The sequence below is a fragment of the Spea bombifrons genome, chromosome 5, assembly GCF_027358695.1.
Source record: "Spea bombifrons isolate aSpeBom1 chromosome 5, aSpeBom1.2.pri, whole genome shotgun sequence".
Classification (NCBI taxonomy): domain Eukaryota; kingdom Metazoa; phylum Chordata; class Amphibia; order Anura; family Pelobatidae; genus Spea; species Spea bombifrons.
Genome location: NC_071091.1, coordinates 43,537,060 through 43,550,771, shown reverse-complemented (window position 1 = coordinate 43,550,771; position 13,712 = coordinate 43,537,060). Strand labels below are relative to the sequence as shown.

Sequence of the window (13,712 nt, the reverse complement as noted above, 5' to 3'; positions counted from 1 at the left end):
GCATGATTTAAAGCAGTTTTGGTGAATTAGAAACAAAAAAAGTTTTTTGCAAAAAAGGATGGTGCTAGGTGTAGATAGCTTCATGTTTTCATCCAAATACTGTATTGCGTGTAGCTTCCACATACTGCATCCCACAACATTACTTTTATGTTGGTTGTTATTTGGGCTGCTGAAGGCATGATTTAAAGCAGTTTTGGTGAATTAGAAACAAAAAAAGTTTTTTTGCAAAAAAGTATGGTGCTAAGTGTAACTAGCTTCATGTTTTCATCCAAATACTGTATTGCTTGTAGCTTCCACATAATGCACCCCACAACATTACTTTTATGTTGGTTGTTATTTGGGCTGCTGAAGGCATGATTTAAAGCAGTTTTGGTGAATTAGAAACCAAAAAAGTTTTTTTGCAAAAAAGTATGGTGCTAAGTGTAACTAGCTTCATGTTTTCATCCAAATACTGTATTGCTTGTAGCTTCCACATACTGCACCCCACAACATTACTTTTATGTTGGTTGTTATTTGGGCTGCTGAAGGCATGATTTAAAGCAGTTTTGGTGAATTAGAAACAAAAAAAGTTTTTTTGCAAAAAAGTATGGTGCTAGGTGTAGATAGCTTCATCATTTGAAAAGTAGATAGCTTCATGTTTTAATCCAAATACTGTATTGCTTGTAGCTTCCACATACTGCACCCCACAACATTACTTTAATGTTGGTTGTTATTTGGGCAGCTAAAGGCATTATTTAAAGCAGTTTTGGTGAATTAGAAACAAAAAAAGTTTTTTTGCAAAAAAGTATGGTGCTAGGTGTAGATAGCTTCATGTTTTCATCCAAATACTGTATTGTGTGTAGCTTCCACATACTGCATCCCACAACATTACTTTTATGTTGGTTGTTATTTGGGCTGCTGAAGGCATGATTTAAAGCAGTTTTGGTGAATTAGAAACAAAAAAAGTTTTTTTGCAAAAAAGTATGGTGCTAGGTGTAGATAGCTTCATGTTTTCATCCAAATACTGTATTGCGTGTAGCTTCCACATACTGCACCCCACAACATTACTTTTATGTTGGTTGTTATTTGGGCTGCTGAAGGCATGATTTAAAGCAGTTTTGGTGAATTAGAAACAAAAAAAGTTTTTTTGCAAAAAAGTATGGTGCTAAGTGTAACTAGCTTCATGTTTTCATCCAAATACTGTATTGCTTGTAGCTTCCACATACTGCACCCCACAACATTACTTTTATGTTGGTTGTTATTTGGGCTGCTGAAGGCATGATTTAAAGCAGTTTTGGTGAATTAGAAACAAAAAAAGTTTTTTTGCAAAAAAGTATGGTGCTAAGAGTGTAACTAGCTTCATGTTTTCATCCAAATACTGTATTGCTTGTAGCTTCCACATACTGCACCCCACAACATTACTTTAATGTTGGTTGTTATTTGGGCTGCTAAAGGCATGATTTAAAGCAGTTTTGGTGAATTAGAAACAAAAAAAGTTTTTTTCCAAAAAAGTATGGTGCTAAGTGTAACTAGCTTCATGTTTTCATCCAAATACTGTATTGCTTGTAGCTTCCACATACTGCACCCCACAACATTACTTTTATGTTGGTTGTTATTTGGGCTGCTGAAGGCATGATTTAAAGCAGTTTTGGTGAATTAGAAACAAAAAAAGTTTTTTTTGCAAAAAAGTATGGTGCTAAGTGTTACTAGCTTCATGTTTTCATCCAAATACTGTATTGCTTGTAGCTTCCACATACTGCATCCCACAACATTACTTTTATGTTGGTTGTTATTTGGGCTGCTGAAGGCATGATTTAAAGGAGTTTTGGTGAATTAGAAACAAAAAAAGTTTTTTTGCAAAAAAGTATGGTGCTAAGTGTTACTAGCTTCATGTTTTCATCCAAATACTGTATTGCTTGTAGCTTCCACATACTGCATCCCACAACATTACTTTTATGTTGGTTGTTATTTGGGCTGCTGAAGGCATGATTTAAAGCAGTTTTGGTGAATTAGAAACAAAAAAAGTTTTTTTGCAAAAAAGTATGGTGCTAAGTGTAACTAGCTTCATGTTTTCATCCAAATACTGTATTGCTTGTAGCTTCCACATACTGCACCCCACAACATTACTTTTATGTTGGTTGTTATTTGGGCTGCTGAAGGCATGATTTAACCCCTTCAGGACCGGGATTTTGATACTAACGTGTCGCTAAAGGACCGGAGCCGTTTTTGTGTTTTTGCCATGTCTTTCTTCAACTGTAATTTCTCTCTTATTAATTGGTGCACCCACACAAATCATATATTGTTTTTTTTAGGACAAGTAGGGCTTTCATTTGAAACCATATTAAGCTGGGTAGTACATTGTTTTGTTTGAAATAAACTGGAAAAAGTGGTGAAAAAATGAAAAAAACGCATTTTTTTACAGTTTTGTATACATACAAATTGTACACACATTGAACCAATGGGAAAAAATTATCCCAATTATATTCATTGAGTTGTCCTGATTTGGAAACCACCCAACATGGCCAGGATTTTTATCTATTTTGACCAGTATAGGGCAAATATTGCTAGGCATGCATCGTGTTTTTGAAATGTAATTTTTTGCAAATTTGGCATGGTAGTCTAATAACTGCAATAGTTGTCACAGATACTGATTATCCCCCCAAAATTATATGTTTATGAAAAGTAGATAAGTCAAGGTGTACAACTAGGGTCATTTTGACACTTTTCAAACAGGGATTTTATCGCCAGTTGCTGCCAAATTTTGAGGTATTTTTATATTTTTTGGGTTTTTTTGCATATGTTGCAATGTTGCTTTAGATTTTATATTATATTTTGTATAGAATTTGTGCAACTGCAGAAAAAAACACCAAATTGTGTTCACCAACATCCCCCGGTTCCAACAAGGCCTCACATGCATGGTTCATGCATTTTTTGAGGAAGCTATGAGGGCAAAACTGGAACATGCGCATTTTCGTTTTCACATTTGGAATTTTCAGAAATTGGTTTACCGGGCCCATATCCCATTTGGGACATTTTGGAAGCCCCCCGCTGTAAATTACCCCATAAAAGTATATATTTATGAACAGTAGACAAGTCAAGGTGTTCAACTAGGGTAGTTTTGACAGTTTTCAGCTAGCCATTTCTTCACTCGTTTCTGCCAAACTTCACAGGGAAATTATTTTATTGCGTTTTTAACGCATACATTTCAATGTTGCACTGAATTTCTTGCACACCATAAGTGCAACAGTGGAAGAAAACACCACATTTTGTTCACCAAGATCCCCTGATTCCAACAAGACCTCACATGCATGGTTCATGCATTTTGTGAGGAAGCTATGAGGGCAAAACTGGAACATGTGCATTTACATTTTTTGAAATATTTTTTTTATCAGATTGCTTGTAAGTGACAGGTTTAGGCCGCTGACATCAATCAGGGAGACCGATCAATAATCAGCGACTTAAAATGTCACCGACAAGTGATCAGGTAATAATTATGATTATTTCATTTATTAATAATTTGTGTTTTTTCATAATTACCCTAGATGACCCCTCTCTCTTTGTAGAACAGGGTCATCCGTGGGCTGCCATAATGATCCGATCACTCCTATTGGCCAGGAGCGATCTGATCAGCCCAGCATTTGACCTGGAAGCACCCTGGACTTTCAGGTCAGTGCTGGTATTTTTTTTATTATTATTTTTATTATTTTTTTATTATTTTTTTATTTATTATTTTATTAGTATTTTTTTTAAAAAAATTATTTTTTAATTTTTTTTTTTTTTAACTCTTTCAATGCTGATGCTCCATTGAAGCACAGCATTGATTGATATTTAGTCCCCACAAGCTTGTGGGGACTAATATTAACCCCTGCAATGCTGCGATGGGGGTCATAAACAATCGCAGCATTGAAGGGGTTAATTGAGGAAGAGGGGGGGTAGGGGTTAACTATGGGGGGTGGGGGTGGGGGGGCTGGTCTCCACACTAATGTGGAGACCAAAGAGCCCTGTCTCCCTGTCCCTGAAGCTGCCTCTGGCAGCTGGGACACAATCTCCAGTGGACTGGAGATTGTGGGAGAGGAGTCTCTCTGATCAGCCCTACAGGGCTGATCAGAGGACTTCTGGGGGTTCGTTTTTGCTGCTGGAGGTCTGCCTGGGCTTCCAGGCAGACCACCAGTAGCAGAACCCCCTAAAAAACGGGAATTAACCCCTTCAATGCCGCGATCGCGGCATTGAATGCAGCGATCGCGGCATTGAAGGGGTTAACGCTGCACTGATGCTCTCATGGAGCGATCAGGCAGCAGGGGGGTGTTGGATCAGGCCCCCACACTTGTGTGGGGACCCATTCAACACCCCCACCCCTTCCCTGAAGCTGCCTGTGGCAGCTGAAACAGCGATTGCAGATTTTTCTGCAATCGCTGTTTCTGCCTAGAGAATCACTCCGTGGGAGTGATCGTAGGCTTGGGGGAGGGCTTAGACAGGCTGTGCTGTCTGCCCAGGACTCCTGGGCAGACGGCAGCAGGAGCGCCCCCGCGATCACCGCGATTGTGGTGATGTGGGGGCGTTTTTTGGAGGAGACGTACCTGGTACGTCCCGGTCTACCGGTGACTGTTAACCAGGAAGTACCAGGTACGTCCCGGTACGGAAGGGGTTAAAGCAGTTTTGGTGAATTAGAAACAAAACAAGTTTTTTTGCAAAAAAGTATGGTGCTAGGTGTAGATAGCTTCATGTTTTCATTCAAATACTGTATTGCATGTAGCTTCCACATACTGCATCCCACAACATTACTTTTTATGTTGGTTGTTATTTGGGCTGCTGAAGGCATGATTTAAAGCAGTTTTGGTGAATTAGAAACAAAAAAAGTTTTTTTGCAAAAAAGTATGGTGCTAGGTGTAGATAGCTTCATGTTTTCATCCAAATACTGTATTGCTTGTAGCTTCCACATACTGCACCCCACAACATTACTTTTATGTTGGTTGTTATTTGGGCTGCTGAAGGCATGATTTAAAGCAGTTTTGGTGAATTAGAAACAAAAAAAGTTTTTTTGCAAAAAAGTATGGTGCTAAGTGTAACTAGCTTCATGTTTTCATCCAAATACTGTATTGCTTGTAGCTTCCACATACTGCACCCCACAACATTACTTTTATGTTGGTTGTTATTTGGGCTGCTGAAGGCATGATTTAAAGCAGTTTTGGTGAATTAGAAACAAAAAAAGTTTTTTTGCAAAAAAGTATGGTGCTAAGTGTAACTAGCTTCATGTTTTCATCCAAATACTGTATTGCTTGTAGCTTCCACATACTGCATCCCACAACATTACTTTTATGTTGGTTGTTATTTGGGCTGCTGAAGGCATGATTTAAAGCAGTTTTGGTGAATTAGAAACAAAAAAAGTTTTTTTGCAAAAAAGTATGGTGCTAGGTGTAGATAGCTTCATGTTTTCATCCAAATACTGTATTGTGTGTAGCTTCCACATACTGCATCCCACAACATTACTTTTATGTTGGTTGTTATTTGGGCTGCTGAAGGCATGATTTAAAGCAGTTTTGGTGAATTAGAAACAAAAAAAGTTTTTTTGCAAAAAAGTATGGTGCTAAGTGTTACTAGCTTCATGTTTTCATCCAAATACTGTATTGCTTGTAGCTTCCACATACTGCATCCCACAACATTACTTTTATGTTGGTTGTTATTTGGGCTGCTGAAGGCATGATTTAAAGCAGTTTTGGTGAATTAGAAACAAAAAAAGTTTTTTGCAAAAAAGTATGGTGCTAGGTGTAGATAGCTTCATGTTTTCATCCAAATACTGTATTGCGTGTAGCTTCCACATACTGCATCCCACAACATTACTTTTATGTTGGTTGTTATTTGGGCTGCTGAAGGCATGATTTAAAGCAGTTTTGGTGAATTAGAAACAAAAAAAGTTTTTTTGCAAAAAAGTATGGTGCTAGGTGTAGATAGCTTCATCATTTGAAAAGCAGATAGCTTCATGTTTTAATCCAAATACTGTATTGCTTGTAGCTTCCACATACTGCACCCCACAACATTACTTTAATGTTGGTTGTTATTTGGGCAGCTAAAGGCATGATTTAAAGCAGTTTTGGTGAATTAGAAACAAAAAAAGTTTTTTTGCAAAAAAGTATGGTGCTAGGTGTAGATAGCTTCATATTTTCATCCAAATACTGTATTGTGTGTAGCTTCCACATACTGCATCCCACAACATTACTTTTATGTTGGTTGTTATTTGGGCTGCTGAAGGCATGATTTAAAGCAGTTTTGGTGAATTAGAAACAAAAAAAGTTTTTTTGCATAAAAGTATGGTGCTAAGTGTAACTAGCTTCATGTTTTCATCCAAATACTGTATTGCTTGTAGCTTCCACATACTGCACCCCACAACATTACTTTTATGTTGGTTGTTATTTGGGCTGCTGAAGGCATGATTTAAAGCAGTTTTGGTGAATTAGAAACAAAAAAAGTTTTTTTGCAAAAAAGTATGGTGCTAAGTGTAACTAGCTTCATGTTTTCATCCAAATACTGTATTGCTTGTAGCTTCCACATACTGCATCCCACAACATTACTTTTATGTTGGTTGTTATTTGGGCTGCTGAAGGCATGATTTAAAGCAGTTTTGGTGAATTAGAAACAAAAAAAGTTTTTTTGCAAAAAAGTATGGTGCTAGGTGTAACTAGCTTCATGTTTTCATCCAAATACTGTATTGCTTGTAGCTTCCACATACTGCACCCCACAACATTACTTTTATGTTGGTTGTTATTTGGGCTGCTGAAGGCATGATTTAAAGCAGTTTTGGTGAATTAGAAACAAAAAAAGTTTTTTTGCAAAAAAGTATGGTGCTAAGTGTAACTAGCTTCATGTTTTCATCCAAATACTGTATTGCTTGTAGCTTCCACATACTGCACCCCACAACATTACTTTTATGTTGGTTGTTATTTGGGCTGCTGAAGGCATGATTTAAAGCAGTTTTGGTGAATTAGAAACAAAAAAAGTTTTTTTGCAAAAAAGTATGGTGCTAGGTGTAGATAGCTTCATGTTTTCATCCAAATACTGTATTGCGTGTAGCTTCCACATACTGCATCCCACAACATTACTTTTATGTTGGTTGTTATTTGGGCTGCTGAAGGCATGATTTAAAGCAGTTTTGGTGAATTAGAAACAAAAAAAGTTTTTTTGCAAAAAAGTATGGTGCTAGGTGTAGATAGCTTCATGTTTTCATCCAAATACTGTATTGCGTGTAGCTTCCACATACTGCATCCCACAACATTACTTTTATGTTGGTTGTTATTTGGGCTGCTGAAGGCATGATTTAAAGCAGTTTTGGTGAATTAGAAACAAAAAAAGTTTTTTTGCAAAAAAGTATGGTGCTAAGTGTAACTAGCTTCATGTTTTCATCCAAATACTGTATTGCTTGTAGCTTCCACATACTGCACCCCACAACATTACTTTTATGTTGGTTGTTATTTGGGCTGCTGAAGGCATGATTTAAAGCAGTTTTGGTGAATTAGAAACAAAAAAAGTTTTTTTGCAAAAAAGTATGGTGCTAGGTGTAGATAGCTTCATCATTTGAAAAGTAGATAGCTTCATGTTTTAATCCAAATACTGTATTGCTTGTAGCTTCCACATACTGCACCCCACAACATTACTTTAATGTTGGTTGTTATTTGGGCAGCTAAAGGCATGATTTAAAGCAGTTTTGGTGAATTAGAAACAAAAAAAGTTTTTTTGCAAAAAAGTATGGTGCTAGGTGTAGATAGCTTCATGTTTTCATCCAAATACTGTATTGCGTGTAGCTTCCACATACTGCATCCCACAACATTACTTTTATGTTGGTTGTTATTTGGGCTGCTGAAGGCATGATTTAAAGCCGTTTAGGTGAATTAGAAACAAAAAAAGTTTTTTTGCAAAAAAGTATGGTGCTAAGTGTTACTAGCTTCATGTTTTCATCCAAATACTGTATTGCTTGTAGCTTCCACATACTGCACCCCACAACATTACTTTTATGTTGGTTGTTATTTGGGCTGCTGAAGGCATGATTTAAAGCAGTTTTGGTGAATTAGAAACAAAAAAGTTTTTTTGCAAAAAAGTATGGTGCTAAGTGTTACTAGCTTCATGTTTTCATCCAAATACTGTATTGCTTGTAGCTTCCACATACTGCATCCCACAACATTACTTTTATGTTGGTTGTTATTTGGGCTGCTGAAGGCATGTTTTAAAGCAGTTTTGGTGAATTAGAAACAAAAAAAGTTTTTTTGCAAAAAAGTATGGTGCTAAGTGTAACTAGCTTCATGTTTTCATCCAAATACTGTATTGCTTGTAGCTTCCACATACTGCACCCCACAACATTACTTTTATGTTGGTTGTTATTTGGGCTTCTGAAGGCATGATTTAAAGCAGTTTTGGTGAATTAGAAACAAAAAAAGTTTTTTTGCAAAAAAGTATGGTGCTAGGTGTAGATAGCTTCATGTTTTCATTCAAATACTGTATTGCGTGTAGCTTCCACATACTGCATCCCACAACATTACTTTTTATGTTGGTTGTTATTTGGGCTGCTGAAGGCATGATTTAAAGCAGTTTTGGTGAATTAGAAACAAAAAAAGTTTTTTTGCAAAAAAGTATGGTGCTAAGTGTAACTTGCTTCATGTTTTCATCCAAATACTGTATTGCTTGTAGCTTCCACATACTGCACCCCACAACATTACTTTTATGTTGGTTGTTATTTGGGCTGCTGAAGGCATGATTTAAAGCAGTTTTGGTGAATTAGAAACAAAAAAAGTTTTTTTGCAAAAAAGTATGGTGCTAAGTGTTACTAGCTTCATGTTTTCATCCAAATACTGTATTGCTTGTAGCTTCCACATACTGCATCCCACAACATTACTTTTATGTTGGTTGTTATTTGGGCTGCTGAAGGCATGATTTAAAGCAGTTTTGGTGAATTAGAAACAAAAAAAGTTTTTTTGCAAAAAAGTATGGTGCTTGGTGTAGATAGCTTCATGTTTTCATCCAAATACTGTATTGCGTGTAGCTTCCACATACTGCATCCCACAACATTACTTTTATGTTGGTTGTTATTTGGGCTGCTGAAGGCATGATTTAAAGCAGTTTTGGTGAATTAGAAACAAAAAAAGTTTTTTTGCAAAAAAGTATGGTGCTAGGTGTAGATAGCTTCATGTTTTCATCCAAATACTGTATTGCGTGTAGCTTCCACATACTGCATCCCACAACATTACTTTTATGTTGGTTGTTATTTGGGCTGCTGAAGGCATGATTTAAAGCAGTTTTGGTGAATTAGAAACAAAAAAAGTTTTTTTGCAAAAAAGTATGGTGCTAAGTGTAACTAGCTTCATGTTTTCATCCAAATACTGTATTGCTTGTAGCTTCCACATACTGCACCCCACAACATTACTTTTATGTTGGTTGTTATTTGGGCTGCTGAAGGCATGATTTAAAGCAGTTTTGGTGAATTAGAAACAAAAAAAGTTTTTTTGCAAAAAAGTATGGTGCTAAGTGTTACTAGCTTCATGTTTTCATCCAAATACTGTATTGCTTGTAGCTTCCACATACTGCACCCCACAACATTACTTTTATGTTGGTTGTTGTTTTGGTGAATTAGAAACAAAAAAGGTTTTTTGCAAAAAAGTATGGTGCTAAGTGGAACTAGCTTCATGTTTTCATCCAAATACTGTATTGCTTGTAGCTTCCACATACTTCACCCCACAACATTACTTTTATGTTGGTTGTTATTTGGGCTGCTGAAGGCATGATTTAAAGCAGTTTTGGTGAATTAGAAACAAAAAAAGTTTTTTTGCAAAAAAGTATGGTGCTAGGTGTAGATAGCTTCATGTTTTCATCCAAATACTGTATTGCTTGTAGCTTCCACATACTGCACCCCACAACATTACTTTTATGTTGGTTGTTATTTGGGCTGCTGAAGGCATGATTTAAAGCAGTTTTGGTGAATTAGAAACGAAAAAAGTTTTTTTGCAAAAAAGTATGGTGCTAGGTGTAGATAGCTTCATGTTTTCATCCAAATACTGTATTGTGTGTAGCTTCCACATACTGCATCCCACAACATTACTTTTATGTTGGTTGTTATTTGGGCTGCTGAAGGCATGATTTAAAGCAGTTTTGGTGAATTAGAAACAAAAAAAGTTTTTTTGCAAAAAAGTATGGTGCTAGGTGTAGATAGCTTCATGTTTTCATCCAAATACTGTATTGCGTGTAGCTTCCACATACTGCATCCCACAACATTACTTTAATGTTGGTTGTTATTTGGGCAGCTAAAGGCATGATTTAAAGCAGTTTTGGTGAATTAGAAACAAAAAAAGTTTTTTTGCAAAAAAGTATGGTGCTAGGTGTAGATAGCTTCATGTTTTCATCCAAATACTGTATTGTGTGTAGCTTCCACATACTGCATCCCACAACATTACTTTTATGTTGGATGTTATTTGGGCTGCTGAAGGCATGATTTAAAGCAGTTTTGGTGAATTAGAAACAAAAAAAGTTTTTTTGCAAAAAAGTATGGTGCTAGGTGTAGATAGCTTCATGTTTTCATCCAAATACTGTATTGCGTGTAGCTTCCACATACTGCATCCCACAACATTACTTTTATGTTGGTTGTTATTTGGGCTGCTGAAGGCATGATTTAAAGCAGTTTTGGTGAATTAGAAACAAAAAAAGTTTTTTTGCAAAAAAGTATGGTGCTAAGTGTAACTAGCTTCATGTTTTCATCCAAATACTGTATTGCTTGTAGCTTCCACATACTGCACCCCACAACATTACTTTTATGTTGGTTGTTATTTGGGCTGCTGAAGGCATGATTTAAAGCAGTTTTGGTGAATTAGAAACAAAAAAAGTTTTTTTGCAAAAAAGTATGGTGCTAGGTGTAGATAGCTTCATGTTTTCATCCAAATACTGTATTGCTTGTAGCTTCCACATACTGCACCCCACAACATTACTTTTATGTTGGTTGTTATTTGGGCTGCTGAAGGCATGATTTAAAGCAGTTTTGGTGAATTAGAAACAAAAAAAGTTTTTTTGCAAAAAAGTATGGTGCTAAGTGTTACTAGCTTCATGTTTTCATCCAAATACTGTATTGCTTGTAGCTTCCACATACTGCATCCCACAACATTACTTTTATGTTGGTTGTTATTTGGGCTGCTGAAGGCATGATTTAAAGCAGTTTTGGTGAATTAGAAACAAAAAAAGTTTTTTTGCAAAAAAGTATGGTGCTAAGTGTTACTAGCTTCATGTTTTCATCCAAATACTGTATTGCTTGTAGCTTCCACATACTGCACCCCACAACATTACTTTTATGTTGGTTGTTGTTTTGGTGAATTAGAAACAAAAAAGGTTTTTTGCAAAAAAGTATGGTGCTAAGTGTAACTAGCTTCATGTTTTAATCCAAATACTGTATTGCTTGTAGCTTCCACATACTGCACCCCACAACATTACTTTTATGTTGGTTGTTGTTTTGGTGAATTAGAAACAAAAAAAGTTTTTTTGCAAAAAAGTATGGTGCTAGGTGTAGATAGCTTCATGTTTTCATCCAAATACTGTATTGCTTGTAGCTTCCACATACTGCATCCCACAACATTACTTTTATGTTGGTTGTTATTTGGGCTGCTGAAGGCATGATTTAAAGCAGTTTTGGTGAATTAGAAACAAAAAAAGTTTTTTTGCAAAAAAGTATGGTGCTAGGTGTAACTAGCTTCATGTTTTCATCCAAATTCTGTATTGCTTGTAGCTTCCACATACTGCACCCCACAACATTACTTTTATGTTGGTTGTTATTTGGGCTGCTGAAGGCATGATTTAAAGCAGTTTTGGTGAATTAGAAACAAAAAAATTTTTTTTGCAAAAAAGTATGGTGCTAGGTGTAGATAGCTTCATGTTTTCATTCAAATACTGTATTGCGTGTAGCTTCCACATACTGCATCCCACAACATTACTTTTTGTGTTGGTTGTTATTTGGGCTGCTGAAGGCATGATTTAAAGCAGTTTTGGTGAATTAGAAACAAAAAAAGTTTTTTTGCAAAAAAGTATGGTGCTAGGTGTAACTAGCTTCATGTTTTCATCCAAATACTGTATTGCTTGTAGCTTCCACATACTGCACCCCACAACATTACTTTTATGTTGGTTGTTATTTGGGCTGCTGAAGGCATGATTTAAAGCAGTTTTGGTGAATTAGAAACAAAAAAAGTTTTTTTGCAAAAAAGTATGGTGCTAAGTGTAACTAGCTTCATGTTTTCATCCAAATACTGTATTGCTTGTAGCTTCCACATACTGCACCCCACAACATTACTTTTATGTTGGTTGTTATTTGGGCTGCTGAAGGCATGATTTAAAGCAGTTTTGGTGAATTAGAAACAAAAAAAAGTTTTTTTGCAAAAAAGTATGGTGCTAAGTGTAACTAGCTTCATGTTTTCATCCAAATACTGTATTGCTTGTAGCTTCCACATACTGCACCCCACAACATTACTTTTATGTTGGTTGTTATTTGGGCTGCTGAAGGCATGATTTAAAGCAGTTTTGGTGAATTAGAAACAAAAAAAGTTTTTTTGCAAAAAAGTATGGTGCTAAGTGTAACTAGCTTCATGTTTTCATCCAAATACTGTATTGCTTGTAGCTTCCACATACTGCACCCCACAACATTACTTTTATGATGGTTGTTATTTGGGCTGCTGAAGGCATGATTTAAAGCAGTTTTGGTGAATTAGAAACAAAAAAAGTTTTTTGCAAAAAAGTATGGTGCTAAGTGTAACTAGCTTCATGTTTTCATCCAAATACTGTATTGCTTGTAGCTTCCACATACTGCACCCCACAACATTACTTTTATGTTGGTTGTTATTTGGGCTGCTGAAGGCATGATTTAAAGCAGTTTTGGTGAATTAGAAACAAAAAAAAGTTTTTTTGCAAAAAAGTATGGTGCTAAGTGTAACTAGCTTCATGTTTTCATCCAAATACTGTATTGCATGTAGCTTCCACATACTGCATCCCACAACATTACTTTTTATGTTGGTTGTTATTTGGGCTGCTGAAGGCATGATTTAAAGCAGTTTTGGTGAATTAGAAACAAAAAAAGTTTTTTGCAAAAAAGTATGGTGCTAGGTGTAACTAGCTTCATGTTTTCATCCAAATACTGTATTGCTTGTAGCTTCCACATACTGCACCCCACAACATTACTTTTATGTTGGTTGTTATTTGGGCTGCTGAAGGCATGATTTAAAGCAGTTTTGGTGAATTAGAAACAAAAAAAGTTTTTTTGCAAAAAAGTATGGTGCTAGGTGTAGATAGCTTCATGTTTTCATCCAAATACTGTATTGCGTGTAGCTTCCACATACTGCATCCCACAACATTACTTTTTATGTTGGTTGTTATTTGGGCTGCTGAAGGCATGATTTAAAGCAGTTTTGGTGAATTAGAAACAAAAAAAGTTTTTTTGCAAAAAAGTATGGTGCTAGGTGTAACTAGCTTCATGTTTTCATCCAAATACTGTATTGCTTGTAGCTTCCACATACTGCACCCCACAACATTACTTTTATGTTGGTTGTTATTTGGGCTGCTGAAGGCATGATTTAAAGCAGTTTTGGTGAATTAGAAACAAAAAAAGTTTTTTTGCAAAAAAGTATGGTGCTAGGTGTAGATAGCTTCATGTTTTCATCCAAATACTGTATTGCTTGTAGCTTCCACATACTGCATCCCACAACATTACTTTAATGTTGGTTGTTATT

General features: G+C 36.0%; 1 long non-coding RNA gene across 1 annotated transcript; it reads right to left on the bottom strand.

The window, feature by feature from the left end:
* Positions 1 to 3,733: 3,733 nt before the first annotated feature.
* On the bottom strand, positions 3,734 to 4,630 carry LOC128497372 (uncharacterized). Its single transcript, XR_008354308.1, has 2 exons — positions 4,557 to 4,630; positions 3,734 to 4,126 (listed from the first exon to the last, which is right to left on the bottom strand). It is a non-coding gene; the product is annotated as an uncharacterized LOC128497372 (long non-coding RNA).
* Between the last annotated feature and the right edge of the window lie 9,082 nt (positions 4,631 to 13,712).